This window comes from Tetrao urogallus (assembly GCF_951394365.1).
Source record: "Tetrao urogallus genome assembly, chromosome: 1".
NCBI classification, from domain to species: Eukaryota; Metazoa; Chordata; class Aves; order Galliformes; family Phasianidae; genus Tetrao; species Tetrao urogallus.
The window spans coordinates 144556319-144573678 of NC_136813.1; positions in this window are offsets into that span (position 1 = coordinate 144556319).

Genomic DNA, 17360 nt, shown 5'->3' on the forward strand with positions numbered 1-17360 from the left:
CAATGTGCCTGATTCAGGCTGTGAGTTGCTCCATGTTCTACAAATCTTCCAGAGTTTCTAACCATCTCTTCAGCACAAACTGGTGTTGTGCAGTTCAAATGTTTTGGATGTGTTGCTCCAATGAGAGTGCATTTCATAGAGTGTATCAAATTCGAGTGTTACCAGTGAAATTGTTGAGGGCTTTCTCTCAGTTGTTGCAGAGGTAGATAATCACAGTGTCAGCTGGTATGTACATACGTGCCACTGTGTCCCTTGAATACAACCAAATCTGTGAACACTTTACACATTGCTCATCAGGAAACCAGCACAAAGAATCCTTTCTCTGACTGCACGTAACAGTGACGTACATCTCCAGTCGTATCCCAATTTACTGCCTTGAAGAGATTCCTCGCTCCAACCGCTTGGGTGCAGGAGCAGCTCAGAGGCAGCACAAGTTGTCATCTGCCGGATGAGAGTGAATCCATTTCCAGATCCTCAGTGCAGGATCCACTTCTTTCACTGGCTCATACGAGCTTGGATATGCATAACCTTAAGGCACGTTTTCTTGGACTTCTTGATTCAGCAAAAACTCAGGTATAAGCAAGACATGTTAGGGAGGGATTTTTTTTTTTTTTTTTTTTTTGGAACTAAACCACAAATCTTAATCTCTGTGAATCAGAGAATGAGATGAAATTTTCAGTTCAGTGAGCCATCCCTAAGAAGAAGCTGCTTGGCTTTCAGAGAAAGCCTCAGAGACTCTTCTTGACTTTCCCATTTCATACTCTACCAGCAACCTGCTCTGCTTTGCAGAAACTGGGTGGTAGTAAAGTCCAACTGTTAAAGTGCGGTCTGAGCAGAGGGTGTTAATTTGTAGATATGCTTCCGTCGCCAAAATGGAAATAAAGTTGGCGTTTAGCATGATTTGCCACTCAATCTCTGTTACCTGTGGAAAAATACAATATGCCTTCTAAAACTGACATTTCACAAAGCAACCTGATAGTGTAGAAAGCAGCGCGCAGGACAGAATGGAGATGGAGGCTTCTGGGAATGTACAGTGCAATGTAGAGGATTCAGGAGGAGGGCAGAGTTTGGAACCTGGGGTGTGCAGGTAAGTGGTTATAAGAGCAAGGTGAGGACAGTCAGGTGTCAAATGGCTATTGGGTATCATGTCAGAGCAGTGTGGTAGCTGTGACTGGTTACACAAGCCAGGAGACCCTGATTGATTCCTCTTGCTCAAGAGGGGGGGGAACAAAGCAGTCAGATTGTATTGATGAACGTGGTCTTAACAGTTAGTTTAATTATTTGGTCTAAAAATCAATAGAATTATCAGATGAGAAAGTTTTTTGCGCTTTCAGATTATTGATCATGTGTCACGCTTTAAAAATGTGAATTGGGGAAAGCAGGTTTTAAGGCAAAAATCATCACTGATGAGGGAGTGAGGCTGAGGTTATATACTTCTGAGCTTCCAAATTGCTGCTATTGAAATTTAGTAATTACTCTTAGGAAAATTACTGTAAAGCTAAAAAGTGTTAGGGTTAAACTTAGAAAAAATCCATATGAGATAAACGACCAAAATGTTTTAATTATGATGAGTTCTTCATGTAACTGGATAACATAAGTCTGCACTGCAATAAATTGACCTTCTTTGATTTCTTCTCAACTGGTTTGTCTAGGAACCTGCATAGGCATTTTTCATTAGCATGCAGAGCTAAACTTCGTTTCAGTTTCTACTGTTTCTGAGATCGTTGCGGCATCTCTGCTGTGTGGGCTCCTTTCACACGTGCTTAGCCTCTGCTTGTTAAAAATGGCTGTTTGGACAGCACTGGCTCTGGGGTCGCATCTGACTAAAATCGATTGTATTTCAGAGATAAAAACAATAAGTTGCATTTTAAATCGGAGCTTATAACAAATGGATAGTGAAGCAGGGTAAGTTCAACAGTGCTCTCCCTTCAGCTCCTTTTGCCTTCTCAGTTTGTCTTGCTGTCTATCTTACCTGGCCGCCAGCTCTGAGCTTTCCCTTGAGCAGGAAACAGAGCAGAGAAGCCCTGTCTTCCTGGGACAAGCTATGTCTCAGCCCACCTGCTTGCTTCTTCCAAAGCACCACCCAATATCTGGCTGACCACAGCCAGGCTCTACTGAAGATGGGCAGAAAGGAACAAGGAAAAATTTCCGGGTCCTCCATGTGTCACTGTCCCTTGCTGATTCATACCACATTATGCTTTTTTAATGACCATGATTGAGTTATCCATTAACAATCACAAAGGAAAATTAATTCCTGCCTGGCTAAGTCTGATGACCAGAGCTCTGAGCAAAGAAAAAGTGAAAGAAAAGTTGGTTGTAGACAAGGAAGAATGGTTTCTGTAGGGTTTAAAATGCGTCGTTCCTTGGATGCTGGGGAACCAAGCAGTGCTGTGTGGTTGATGTGTGGTCTTGGTTTGGGAGCTTCTTGGGAGTGCAGGTCTCCAGTGTGTTGTTATAGGCCAGAACAGACTATGTCTGAAGCTCTGTGTTGGTTTTCTCCTCTAGGGACCACAAAGAACCCAAGTTGGTTTTCTTTAAAGAGCTTTTTCTTGTCATGATCCAAGCAGGAGTGTCGTGGAAGCAGAGAACTGAAACGCTCAGCCTGTAACTCATTGAGCAGGTACTAGAAGATGGGAATACAGCAAACTGGCTAACATGCAGTTCTTCTCAGAAAAATAGGCTCACTGAAGTACTTTTGGGTTTTGTTGCTTGTTGTTGTTGTTTTTTTTTAATCAGTGCATTTGACCAATTTAAACAATGATGTGTGCAAGAGAGCGAGACTTTCTATTCTGAGGCAGAGCAAAGCTTCTGAATGCATGATGGCATTGGCCACCGATCGAAGTTAAGCAGCCTGACTCTCCTACAGGGAAATACTAGCAGATGTCAGGTAGCTTCTTATCATGTTAATCCTTTACATGATAGAGGTATTGCTCTTAGTTTGGGGAAAGTAAACTGTGTTTTTCCAGTTTAATATGCACATAATAGTGCAAAGCTATGTAAGGCTACAACCAATACCTCTGTAATTAACAATGTTGCACCTGAGTTGTGGACATGGAGCAGACAATGTAGTCAGTCAGGGAAAATCCAGCCGTTGCTAGTAGAGGAGGGGCAGGCTTTTAAGCTTTGTCAGTACAGATCTTATTCCATGATAAAAACTGGTGCTTCTGATGCTGCCTTTGAACACCCCTCCTTAGCTCCTCATGACAGCCTGATCATTTCTATACAGCAGCCCAGGGGAGGTTCATCATTCACCTCAATATGCCTGTGCTGTTGTTCTACCATGTCATCAGGATCCAATTTTGATCTAACAACTGCTTAACATTTTCAGGGCTGCCTCTTGGATCGACAAGGTTGGTGTGGCACCTGGGACTAGGACAGTCCCCATCACAGGGCCGAACTGTGGAGCTGGGTCTGGCTGACTCCTCACACACCACACACATTCCCTCAGCCCAGCTCTCAAGCCTTCTCCTTCCCAGAGGAGCAGAGTGCCTATGGATGGCTCAGGAATCTCCAGTCCTCGTACAGTAGCTGCCTCTATCACAGAGGCTTTGCATCTGTAGCTGTTCCCTTTGGGTTCATAGAGATACCCTCCTGCAACTCAAAGAGATGCATGTAGCCTCCAGTGCACGCCTTGCACTGTTGTCAGATTCTGTAAGGCCTTGTTGAGGTCCCTCTGATGCACTGCAGATATCTGGTTCATATATTGCTCTCCAATGTATGCTTTCCCCTGCTCTTTTTTTTTTTTTTTTTCCCCAGGAAATGAGCTTTTTAGCAGCTACATGGGTGTTACTGTGGTGACTGTAACCAGGCAAAAACGTACCATTCGTATTGAGATGGTTCTACAGTTGTGGACTTGGATACGATTAAGAGATTTCTAAAGGCGTGCAGTTCTTTTTCGTTTTCTTTTTTTTTTCCCTTCCCTGCAAAACAGAAAGAGATTTCTAACAAATTTCTAGTTACAAAGTATGAAGTGGAAATGCATGATTCATCTTCAAAAGCATGCGTGTATTAGTTTATATATAAACACACACATATTATGCACACAAATGCCGTGCCTTTTAGCTAGTTAGAGATTTTAAAGAGCTTTTAACCAAGCATAATTGAGATTTTTTGGATGTTTGGGCTTTGCATTTCTTTATGCTTCATTTGGTTTTCTTGTTAAATTTGATTTTAACTTAAAACATCCAAGGGTTATAGTTTCTGGGCTTTGAACAATTACATTATCTCTGCAGTATATTTTACTGTAAATCACTGCCGTGTAGCCTTAACATTGCCTCCATCTTCATTTTTCCTCCTGTTGTTTAATGTAGTTTCCCCGCTCTGTGAGGTTTTTGAGGAGACAGCATTCCATTCTGTGACTCTCACCTGGTGAGTGCCTTTCCAAAGGGAGGTAAGGATGTGCTGTCTGAAAGATGTCATTATTACTCTCAAAAAACAGAACAAAAATGTATCGTTTTATCTTATTTTCCCAGAGAAACAAAATAGGACAAGGGCAGCAATTAATGAAAAATAGGATTGTAGTGCAAACCCAAAATCTTAATATAATGATAATTGCATATTAATCCCAGCCATTAACCACGAGCTGCTATTTTCCTTCAGTGTGCAGCTCTCTCTGAAATCGTAGTGATGTTAGTAATGTACACAAAACTGATAATCTGCTTCTCTAGGCTTGTTTAAGACAAAAAGACATAATCACCAAACACCACATCTCTCAGTGTACCCATTTCTGTTGACTTACAAGCTAACAGAACTGACGTGAACATCTTCTATAATACAGCCTGCGTTCAGCCAACAGTGACACAGAACTGAAGAGTAGGAGGCACCCTTTGATCAGGTAATTTGAATGCTTTCCTATTAAAACCATTGCTCTTTACTTGCTTTATTTATTGCCAAGCCTGGTAGCTCATGTGTGACAGCAGTGGATTCCTGGTAAGGCATCGGGCCTTCAGGGGGATGTTGGGGAGGAGAATGCTGAGGTGGGGAGTTGCTTCATTCAGCCCTTTGCTCAGCTGTAAAGACTCCTTTTCATTACAAACCCATGCAACTTATTTTCACTTCCACTGCAGGTATTATAGAGAGGACAAGGAGCAGTTTAGTCTGTTTCATGAAGAGCTCTGCTCTGCTCTTAGTTCACTTTTGCCTTGACAGGGGAACTCTGACTGTGATTCTATGAAAATGTCTGCGACTCTGAACTTTGTCTCCTCTGTCAGTCATATTTATCTGATGAGAATTAGCAAAAGCAAATCTAGAACGATGAAGAACCAGAGAGGAAAGGCAGAAAACAAGCAATGGAGAGACATACATGTTGCATGACTCTTCCCTGGTAGGAAAGATCTTGCACACACACAGAAAAGAAAATCAAGTCTTCCAGTATCACAATCTCTTTAATTCTTTTTCCTAGTACTTGATGTGATCTTTATATGTTTAAAAATTAAATGCAAATTACAGGAAGCACTGCACAGTGGCTCCTCTGGACCTGAACCCATTCTTTATTGGGGCCTTTCCCTCTTTTGGCTGTCTTTTGTTTGCTCGGGTAAAACGAGCAATTGTGTGGGACATGAGCACAGTCCAGACCTCATGCAAGTCTCCCTGAATGACCTGGCTGTGCAGATCTCACATTGCTCACATCAGTGCAGAGGGAAAAGCCCCAGTTTTGAAGTGTAAGCACAAGGGAAAGAACTGAGTTTTCCCATGTGCTGATGCTGTCATTGCATCATCCCAAGCTCAGGATTTAGTGTCCCAGAAAAGATTTCTTGTCATTGTCTGTGTTCTTTCACATTTGATCACTTTAACTTCCCCAACAGCAAAGGTTCTCCTTGAAATCCTCGATATCCATGTATTGTTCTCGTTTCCTATTTGATATCAAGCAGGCATTCAACAAATTTCACGTAGCTCCAACTTTTTTCCAGCCAGCTTGGTAAGCTAGTATTGATCTGGCTAACATGTCTAACAGGGACCAAACAGGCTGTGCAGGGAGATATTTTCATTCCCTTACGTGATTTTTTTTCAGTGCAATGGATTGGTTTCCTTTAGAAAGCTTGCTCCAGGTTGAATACTGGAAGGTATGTATACCACTCAACATAGTAAAAGGAGGGATGCCCTCTTAATAGAGCTCGTTACTGGCATTTGCTCTGGGAAAAAGTTTTGAGAGGGCATGAAGGAGGCTGAGCCAGCAGCCACTCCCAGCACCAAGCACTGACCAAAAGATGCCTCCATGAATCTTAATTCCTCACCTGAAGGAGAAGGGTGAGAAATCCTGTATACCAGCCCTGCACAGCACCATGTGCTCTTCCGCCCTTCCAGCTCACATAGGGTGACCTACAAACACACCTATCTTCCTCTTTTCAGTAATTAATCCAAGAGAAGTAACCATCAAACTGCGCAGCGAACTGAGCACTACTACAAGTCCCTACTACTTGTTTTGATTTCATTATTCCCTCTGTCTTTTCAAGTCGGTCACATTGTGATTTTGCTGTCGGGGAGCCTCGCTCCATTTTGAGTTTTGTTCTGCTCAGGCTTTTCCATTCAGACTGTCATAACCTGCTTGTGCCACAGTGCATTATTTCATTTTATCTGAAGGCAGCTGGACTGACAATACTGTTTCGCCATTTCAGGCAGTTTTCAGAGATCTGCAGTGTCAAGAAAGAGCAATTTGTGTTATTTTTTTTATTACGTCTATTACTTCTTCAAAAGAAGAAGTAATATTATCTAACATGCAAATGGCAAATAGAAGCATTCTTGAAATTTATACTTGGTGCAGATTTTCATGTCCTCTTCCTTCAATCATTACTAAAATTAGAAGATTGAAAACCTTTATGGAGGATGAAGACCTGGCTGAGACTGAAGATAATTCCTACTTCTGGCTTTTTTTCCTCGAGGAACACATTTATTAAAGAAAAAGAGTCAATTTTTAAGTAGGAAATGAACTGATTTAGAAATGTTATGCATATGATTTGCAGTTAGTTTTGTTACTGTTTAAGATATTAAAAGTTTTGAAGTACCCTTTTCAGTGCTCACAAGTGTGTAAACTCCTAAGTAAATAGATGAGATTAGACTGCTCTTGAAATAAACTGGCACGCTCCAGTCTCTGTCTTGAAGTACGACTCCTCCTGCATGTCGTGCCCTCAGCTGATCTTCATAGAAATGCCAACTGAAGTATTGCTGAGCCTATGGAAATAGGAACAAGAGTTTCCAGTGCCATTCCATCAGTGTTTTAGCTGTTAGGATAGGGCTTTTGTATCTGCGAATTGCAGTCGACATGGAAGTGACTGATGTTTTCTGTCATACTCCAATGAGCGTTTAAAATATTAATGATGCGTTCGGATTATGGAAAAAGTTCCTCCCAAGTGATCTGACCGCTCCTTTACTCAAAGGTCGCTTCTCCATGTGGTTGCTTCTCTGTTAATTGCATACAGCAAGGCTACCAGCTACATGAGTTTGCGTAGAACTCACGTCTGTAGAATGAAAGTAGGATCTGCTATGGAAATCTCTATGAATGTGCAAGCACTAACGGCAGAAGCCACAATTAATTCCCCTTTTAATTAAAATACTCAACATTATAATAAAAAGATTATTTCCTCACTTACTCTGCAGTTTTAGAGTCCAAATAAAGTAGCACAATGCTTTTACGGTGATGCATGCATTGCTCATGGAGAAATGCTCCATCTACTCACAGCTTTGGGAGTTAGAGGTAGTATCTTATTGGAAAAAGAAAAAAAAAAAAAGACTTGAAAGATGTGAACCTGACTGCTTTCAGCAGCTAAATCAAAAACTGTTGGTTCTTCTTCACACTTTCCCTTGACCATTCAGAACATGAAATGTCCCTGTGCTAGAGTCAAATGTGATGTGCTGCCTGTGAGCACCTTGTCTTTTCTATAATTCAAACAAAACATGAAATTTTAAAGTAGTATTCAGAGCATCTGTGCAAAAATAATGTAAATACTGTTGGTCTTATCCAATCCAAAAGAGTAGGTCAAGGGCAAGATGGGAGCCTATCATGTGCAGATCAGCGCACGGCCACAGCGTTAGGAGAATGGAAATGCAATTGTACTGCTCGCCTTCTGGTTACATGGCTTAAGCTACAAGGCAGTTTGTAACATGTGGGATGGAGGACTTGCCTTCATCTCAGAGATCCCCATCCTCAAACCTGCATGTGTGTAGTTTAGAGCCAAGAATAGAAAATAAAATTCAAAATTAAAAAGAAAAATCAGGTTTTTTTGTTTGTTTTTTTTTGTTTGTTTTTTAATATCACTTTGGATTTGTAGAGGGGTGGTTTCTACAAGGTTCCCTGGTGTTACTTATAGTAATATTTTATAGGCTGCTCATGTAAACTCTAGAACTTTCATAACTCTCGTATTAACTTTTAAGTATAAAACAGTTGATGTTGATTTTTATTGCTGTTTAATTTAGTTTTTGTTTGTTTGGTTTTTTTTAATGTGGCTTCTCAGCTGTAAGGAATGTGGCCTGCGCTCATTTAAGACTTCTCCAAGACTTCACCAGATACACGAAACCCACTATTGTCATCCTTTTTTCCTACATATATTAACACTCCAAGAGCTGAACTGGCCCGTATTTGTCATGCAGATCGATTATTCTACGCAGCAAATCAGATCACCTATTATGGAAGGTAACTGAGGGCTGTTTTTAGATAGAACTGGAAGTCTCTCCTACCTTTGTACCCCACACTGTTTGTATCTCAGGTGGCAGAAATTGATTGATGACTTTTATAAATAAATCATTTTTAGCAAATAATGCCTCTTATACAAAGGACACGTGCAAACAATTCCCAGCCAAATGGAACTCATTGGCTTCTAAGTTCATGTGCTTTTTGAAGTGATCCCAATATCACTCATCTCTTCCAAGCATCTGAACTTGCTTAAAGCAACATGTGGTTTTTCACCCTTCTGTAAGAAAAAGGCAATTTCTAAATAGGGTGCAGAAAAATATATTTTAAATAAAAGTGTGTTTTACTTTAAATAGTATATTCAAGTCTTTAACAGCAGCTTTATTCAACAGAAAGAACTTTCGAAATGAAAAGCTCTTTCTTACCAGTTATTCTAGATAAATTGCTATGGACAATTCAGACAGTTGATAAAAACTGCACAAATACTGAGAAGAGCAGGCTTACATCTTCCCTCACAAGACTTGTGAAGAAAGGATGTGCTTTCTTGTGCATTCATGTATTTCATCAGAATTCCTGGGAAGCCATCCAGCTATACGTAGTAAATATTTCACATACCAATAAAGTGATTCCTTGCCAATTCAACCTCTCAGCACAAATGAAATTTAATTTATGATGAATATCTGCACCTGCTAAACAGTGAAATAGGCTTCTGACATAAGTGATACTTTTGTACTGTAATATATCTAAATTTTAAAGAAAGTCCTCTTCTTCCAGATAGTAATCTTTTAAAGATCATCATTTCAAAAGCATTCCTAGGCTTGAATTTTGAACTTTCACACTGAGAAGGGAATGCTTGTGATTTTTGAACATAAACATACACAGATACATGTAGATACATACATGTACGTGGATCAACGCCATAAAATGTGCCTATTACAGAAATTACAGAATTAGCCATTTGTTTTGTATAGCTAATGATAAAATCAATACACGGGTCCACCAAACTCTGTCTTTCTAGCATTCAATCAAGAGATTGAATTTGCAGACTTTGAAGGGGAGAGATGTTTTTCCATCTTGTGACAATCCATATTATACTAATTCAAACAGCATTTACACAGGGCTGCACCGGTTTACTCAAACATTGCTTTCAATATCGTTTCATTAAATCAACGTAAAAGGTTGTGTTGACCTTTTACATATATATTTAAATCTGATCAGTGGAGCTTAAATCGATTAGGAACTGATTTTAAACCAACACTTAAGGCAAATAAGTGTTGTCCACACGGGGTTCCTCAGCTGTTCAACGAATTGAAGTGAAATCCAATTTAAATTAAGCTGCTGCAAACAAACTACTGTTGTGTTGTGTGCAAGTCCCAAATGTGCCCTCAAAGTTCTTTGAGAAGTTTCTCTTTCACTTGAAAGTGTACCTGAGGGAGATGTGGTTAACTGAGTGAAATCCATTCATCCCAGTCAGGAAGGGAGGGGTGACAAAACACGGCTGTAAAAAGCTTCCCAGCAAACACCCAGTGTTCGGAGAAGAGTTGCATACCACAGAATCATAGAATCACAGGATGGTTGGGTTGGAAGGACCTCAAAGCCCACCCTGCCCCAACCCCATGCCGGAACAGGGCTGCCACCCAGCAGCTCAGGGCCCCATCCAACCTGGCCTTGAAGCTCCAGGGATGGGGCACCACAGCTTCTCTGGGCAGCCTGTGCCAGTGCCTCACCACCCTCTCAGTGAGAAATTTCCCTTGATATATAATCTAAATATCAGCTTGTTTAGTCTAAAACTGTTCCCCCTTGTCCTATCACTATCTCCCCGTGTAAAAAGTTGCTCTCCTTCCTGATTACAAGCTCCTTTTAGGTACAGGAAGGCCTCAGTGAGGCCGCATGCCAACCTTGTCTTTATTGTCCAATGACCTCCTGTTGTTTTTTCCCCACTTTTTGGCAGTTCTAATGGCAGTGAACAAGACTGGTGGATCACAGACACCACCACTGCCCAGATTCCAGCAGGAGGGGGTTGCCTCCGCATCCCTAGCCTAAAGAGAATTGAAGTGTGTTTAAGGGAAATCCTCTGGCAGCACAACCACGTCGCGCCTTCTGGGAACCGGGACACCAGGATATCCAGCCTTTAGCTTGCCATCACAGCAGCCCTGGTGTTTGCAGAGCACATTACTCCTCCCTCCTAAAACAACGCCGCAGACCTTTGCAGGACTGCAGAGAAGCCTTTTGATGACCCTTGAGTCAGCAGGGCAATTTCATACATTTTGGTCTTGAAGCAAAGGAAGGGGAGATTTCAAAATGAACCACACTCCATTTGATTCTTAACGCACACAAGATGGCGTGAAATGTGTTTGTAGAAGGGACAGATTACCTGGTAACTTCTGTATATCAACAAACGTGCAACCTGGGTTCTGATTATAACATTTAAAAATACAGTAAAATACAAACATACAATGAAGAGACAGCAAGGGTGAGAACAGAAAGAAATAGCAAGGCAAAGTGAGGGGGAAGCGGTTTCGCATAAGTAACTCTTAAATCAGCCAACATGGGAGTGAGCATTTCATTTGTGAGCTTCTGGGGGTTATTGGTTCTTCCCCACTCCACTCTCATTCAGATAAATTGTCATCTTCTCCATTTCCCTGTCATCTTGTTCCCCTGGGACAACAAAGAGAAACTGTAGTCTTCCTTATAGTGGTTTTAATTACCAGTTTTGCTATATGAAAGAAGGGTTAGAAGGAATGTTTCTCAGCTTCAGGCTCCTTTCTAACTGAAGGCAGCTGATTGATGGTCTTCTGAAGAGGCTGTCTTTGCTGGTCCAACCCCAGCAGGAGAAATGTAGGTAAATGCAGGCAATTTATCCCATTTTGTGACCAAAAGAAGGTAAGAGACTGGGGCATTGTTTTTGACTCCTGGAATGAAAAGGGTTTGGTGCAGCTGATGTTTTGCATTCATGTGGTGTTTTCAGGCCTCTGGCCTCTTTCTTTTCCCACCTTTCCTGATTCCTCAGATTACTTATAATATTCCCATTCAGACTTGTACAACCAGTTATCTTGAATGACTGCAAACCTGTCTGCAAAAGAGTGTTATGCGATGTGAGTGAATATGAATAGAAGGATCTTCCATGATAAACTCAAGAGTATTTCTATACCATGAGGTAAAGAAAACAGCTTGTTGTAGTAAACTCTCACCCTGTACAGTTTTGTGCGTGTCTTGGTAAAAACTCCCTGAAGCTCTTGCATTCTGTCCCATCCTTCATTTTTCAACTCATTGAAACAGTAGATGGTTGGGAGAGTATTCCTGAGGCTGAATATGGTTTTTATCCCCTTCCTCTTAGCACAGATAAAAATTAGTGACTTTGAAGATGAGGTGAAAAATAATATTCATGAGTGTGTTGAGCAGAGGGAGAAAGAAAAAAGAAAAATACCCGGGGGTGGGGAGGGAGAGTGGAAGGAGGAATGTCATCACTTTGCAATGGTGAGTTACCAAGAGCTGTTTCTCCGCTCACTACTAGTTTTTTGAAGCTGCCAGGACTGGAGAGCTCTTGCCTTCTGATCAGTGAATACTCATGGCCTTTGGAGCCATTAAGATAGGAAAAACATCTACGATCATCAAGTCCAATCGCCAGCCCGTCTCCACCATGCCCTCAACTGCATCCCTCAGTGCCACATCCACACGGCTCTGGAACACCTCCAGGGACGGTGACTGCACCACCTCCCTGGGCAGCCTGTGCCACTGCAGCACCACTCATCCTGAGAAGAAATTTCTCCTAATATCCAACCCAAACCTCCCCTGATGCAACTTGAGGCCATTCCCTATTGCTGTTCCCTAGGAGAAAAGGCTGACCCCCATGTTACTACAATCTCATTTCAACCATCTTCCCATTGGGATTTCCAACTGAGCTGAGCTTTGAGATAAACGGAAAGGATGTTTGATGCAGATGTGTTGAAGGTATAGGAATCCATTCAGCAAAGGAATATGCTAATGTATTAATTTATTTTATTGTTAAAAATAGGACGCTCAGGCAGAACACCTCTCTTGTGAGATTCACTGCCCTAAATACTGTAATGAGCTTCACAGTGGAGTCCAAAGTATGGCTAAATTCAGTGTATTCTCTTCATCGAGGCAATCATGAGGAAGAGCAAACAGGCATCAGAAATACTTGAAATTCTGCTTTCTGAAAACTATCTGAGCAAGGGACCACAATTTTTTGTTCCTGCTTATGCTGGTATGGGAGGCAGGGGACTCCTGGCTCCCTCCCTCTGGGCTTCTCTCATAATATCCATCTAGTTTTTGCACCAGTCACTGTTGTGTCTGTGGGCCACCTACTTTGTTTTCTCAGTTTCTTTTAGGGTTGTCATGATGAAGTGGTATAATTGCATCTGAACTCCATCTCCCCCCTCTCCTCCCCCCAGAAAAAAAACAAAAAAAAAAAAGAAAAATCTTGGATATGGACTTTTACTATTTTCAAATGCCAGATGGTGCCTGTGCTATGATTACCAATTTGCTGGCCAAGGGCCTTGACAAAATGCTTCTACCCGTAGCAGCATCTCTCCCATTGTGACCAAAGGATGGTAGAGGCTAAGGAATTCTGTCACGCTGAACAGGAACATGATTCAATCAGAAGTAATCTTTAGAGGAATTTTGGTTTAGTCTTATTTTGGGGGGGGAGGACAAAGTATTAATGGGGGAAAGCAAAAGCAAAGTTGTAACTCAATGCTTCTCATCTCCTTTCAAAAAAAAGAAAGCATCCCTCCACCCTGACTCAGCAGAAGTAGCTTCCAGACCTCCCTTGTTGATAGTATTTTTTCTGATTTTAGTACTTATTCCCTCTCCTGAGGCTGTGCCACATTCAAGACTATCAGGGAGGAGCTGTAGATAAGAATATCTGTAAACAGTATTTTCATGTCTCCCACACACCAGTCTGGAACTGCCTCGTGTTACTGAATGTTCCTGGATTTCCCTACTCAGTAGGAGCTCGTTGATTTATATGCAGACAAACTTGTGTTACTGCTTTGGTTACTCCCTGTGGTTTTACCCGACTACTGGTAATCAGCCTGCCACATTTTCCATTGTTGCTTACATGTAGCAGTAGATGCATATAACTACTTGTATTGAGCTATCATAACTTTCACTTCTGTTTGTTTGTTTGTTTGTTTGTTTAATCTTCTCTAAATGGATAAAAGGCATTTTGAAGACTCTGCCTAAGCAATGTGGGATGTCCAGACTGTGACCCAGTGCTCACATCACAGGATCACTTCAGTTGGAAAAGACACATAAGATCACCAAGTCCAACCACCACCTAACACTACCTCATCCACAGCTAAACCATGTCCCTAAGCACCATATCCAGACATCTCTTAAATGCCCCCGGGGATGAAAACTCCACTACTTCCTTAGGTAGCCAGTACCAATGTGTAACCACACTTCCCACGAAGAAATTCCTCCTGACATCTAGGATGCATCTAGGATTGCATCACTGATGCAATGTGAGGCCATTTCCTCACATCCTATCACTTTTCAGCTGAGAAAAAGCTGTTGCTGCTATGGTTGACGGTGCTGTCTCCTGCACTGGGTCTGCCCCGTCTCCTCTAGTCACCTTGCACTTGTCTTATGGTCAGCTGTCTGCATTCAGGTTAAAAACAATCACTTCTCCTGCTGAAAGACTTGTCCTCTCCCCAGATGACAAATGCAGCCTGTCTCTCTGTCATCTCTCCAGACTTTTAGCTCAGGTTAAAGCCCTCAAGCTCTCCCTCTTTCCCATGTCTTTTCCTTGGAGCATCCCCATTTTTTTAGTCAGCCCAACATCCTCACTGTCATGCACTGAGACTCTTCTGTCCCAGTCATATTTCCCTATAGCAGCTGATAGCAGGGTGTGATGAGGGTTGAGATGCCTGCTGCAGAGACGAAGTTATTTGTTGAGCATAGAACCACGCTTCCCATTGCTCTTCTTCATGCATGAGGAAAGGCTGTTTGCAGTAGGTTGGGCACAGTCATTAAGTACCATGCTTTTTGCAAGCACCTGGTAACCTGCAGGTTGGTTTTGAGTCATGACAGTTGGTTGTTATTTTATCTTCAAGCTATCAAGCAGCTTGAGGTGCAATACCACGAGAAAGAAAGAGCAGCAATTAGTCACCATCCCAAGAAATGCTGCAACTCGTTCCTCTCTCTGAATTTCATCTGTTCATCTCAGTCAGATTATGGGGAGCAGGAGGCTTCATTCCTCTCCTGAGGTTTTAGTAACAGATTGAAAAAACAATGGTGATATATGGGAATATAAGGTGACCATCATCTAGAAAACACACACAGAGACAGAGGCACTGGGTTCATGCAGAAACCAATCATCATCTGGTCCAAAAATCCATGGGATATATTGCTTAACCCACCCCCTCTGGCTCTGTTCTATGAATTCAAGTTTACTTTGAGCATTCTGGATCAGCTGGGGATGCTGCAGAGTCTCGGAGAGAAGTTGTTTGCTTACTTCATGAACTCTGAGAAGTTTTGTGGCAATGTGGAGAGACAGTAGATTAGGTACCATTTGTGAGTGCTGTCTGTCTGGACACTCACAAAAGCAAAGGCTGCTAGAAATCCCAACTTAGTCAAATAAGTTACTTTTAGTGGCATCAGCAACTGGAGGGCAGCCAGCCAGCCCTATCGTTCTTTGAAGAGTAATAAAATGCACTTCATTTTTACCCCTCGGTTTGCAAGCACAGTACAGAAACCAGACTCATATACCAGTTAATTCCTATCACACGCTGCTTAGAGCATCATCAGAATCACACCTGCAGCACTGAGGAGGTGACGTGCAGGAAGGCAGCAGCAAGTCATTCATAGCTGTAAACCTGAGGTTTGTAAGCACTTAGCTAAGGACTATATCCCTCTTTCCCTGCGCTTTGCTCCTAGCAGACATAAAGACCTTGGAGACCAGTCTGTTATGACTTCAGAATCATACAATCACAGAATCATCAAGGTTGGCAAAAGCCAATCTTAGAGAGATCACCCAGTCCAGCCGTCAGCCCATCCCCACCATGCCCACTGACCACGTCCCTCTGTGCCACATCCACACAGTTCTGAAGCACTTCTAGGGACGGTGACTCCACCTCCTCCCTGGGCAGCCTGTGCCACTGCAGCACTGCTCTTTCTGAGAAGAAATTTTTCCTAATATCCAACCTGAACCTCCCCTGGCACAAGTGGAGGCCATCACCTATCGTCCTATTGCAGTCACCTGCAAGAAGAGGCCAAGCCCCACCTTGCTGTACATCCTGTACAATAAAATATTGCTCTAAATAGTGTTACAAAGGATGTGAATTCCTGCTTTCTTTCAGAACATTTTAATTCCTGAGTGCATCCTGAGTGCCCCAGAGAGATCCCATGGCATGGGGTAGCACTGAGGCTGACATGGTAACAAAGGATACACAGCTCTGCCCATCTGAGGGGCTGGGAAGGGAGCAAGGTCTGAAGAGCAAAGCAACCTCTTCCCTAAAGGCCAGCACTGCTCTATTCTGGATGAGGGCATTGAGTGCACCCTCAGTAAGTTTGCGGATGACAGCAAGTTGGCTGGAAGTGTCAATCTGTCTAGGGGTAGCAAGTTCCTACAGAGTGATCTAGACAGGCTGGATAGCTGGGCTAAAGCCAATGGGATGAGGTTCGACAAGGCCAAATGCCGGGTCCTGCACTTTGGCCACAACAACCACAGGCAATGCTACAGGCAGAGTGGTTGGAATACTGTGTAGAGGAAATGGACCTGGGGATATTGATTGATGTTCAGCTGAACATGAGCCAGAGGTGTGCCCAGGTGGCCAAGAAGGCCAATTGCATCCTGGCTTGCATCAGAAACAGTGTTGCCAGCAGGAACAGGGAAGCAATTGTCCCCCTGTACTCAGCTCTGGTGAGGCCTCACCTCGAGTACTGTGTCCAGTTTTGGGCCCCTCGCTGCAAAAAAAAGACATTGAGGCCCTGGAGTGGGTTCAAAGAAGGGCCACAAAGCTGGTGAGGGGTCTGGAGCACAGCGTTATGAAGAGCGGCTGAAGGAGCTGGGAATGTTCAGTCTGGAGAAGAGACTCAGGGGAGACCTTACTGCTCTCTATAACTACCTGAAGGAAGGTTGTAGTGAGCTGGGGGTCGGCCTTTTCTCTCATGTAATTGGTGACAGAACTGGAGGGAATGGCTTCAAGCTGCGCTAGGGGCGATTTAGGCTGGACGTTAGGAAATACTACTTCTCTGAAAGAGTGGTCAGGCAGTGGAACGGGCTGCCCAGGGAGGCGGTGGAGTCACAGACCCTGGAGGTGTTCAAGGAACGGTTGGACTTGGTGTTGAGGGACACCTGGTTGAGGGACATCTGGTTTAACGAGAACTATTGGTGATAGGTGGATAGCTATAGGGTGATCTTGTGGGTCTTTTCCAACCTTGGTGTTCCTGGGATTCTGTGATTCTCTTTGCTGCCAGACAATAAAGGATGATTTTACACTGGATAATAACTCCAGGCAGTATGATTGCTGCTGTGTGGCTGTTACCTGCTGGCAGCCACCTCCCCACAGTAACACCAGCCGAGTTGGGATGACTGTAACATTATACTGCAATTTCTCTGACACACGTACGCACCACTGCACGCTTTGTTAACGTCCAGAATGATTGCTGAGTTTAGGGTGGCATCACCATATAGATTTAAGGTTACAATTAATGTTTTCACGTAAAGAAATCTTTCAAACTGTGCTCTAAACAGCGCTACGGCCCCCCG